The sequence below is a fragment of the Arachis ipaensis genome, chromosome B04 (assembly GCF_000816755.2).
Source record: "Arachis ipaensis cultivar K30076 chromosome B04, Araip1.1, whole genome shotgun sequence".
Taxonomy (NCBI): Eukaryota; Viridiplantae; Streptophyta; class Magnoliopsida; order Fabales; family Fabaceae; genus Arachis; species Arachis ipaensis.
The window spans coordinates 120,149,705-120,150,176 of record NC_029788.2 but is presented as its reverse complement, the minus strand read 5'-3'; positions in this window follow the sequence as shown (position 1 = coordinate 120,150,176).

The following is a 472-nucleotide window of genomic DNA, read 5'->3' as shown; positions in this document are numbered from 1 at the left end:
AAAGGAACATTGTGGGTGGGCATGAAGCATGTTATTACGTGTGAATTTTTATGAATAAGATTCGATCGGAATGAACATATACAAAGCATGAATGGAAGAAGATATATTACATGAGTTGTCTGCCATCTTATATTCGTCTTTATCCTTTGCACCTAATAAGTTTTCCTAAATTAAACGAATCCTTCATGTATTTATAATTTGGATCGTCAATTTTTATAGGAATTAAGTCATTAATTAATGTTGTTATTCTCATCAATATAATGTTGTGAATTGGTAGAGTAAAAATGTCAAACAACCCATCAAAATCATCATCATATATCTATACACACACATTAAAGAAAGAAGATGAAAGCTTTTACTATATCAAATTTAAATTGAAAATAAAAATATGATTAACTAACGGGGAAGTACATCCGTGATCCGTGTTAGCACATTTGCATTATACCATATCATCTATTCCTTAGTTTGTATC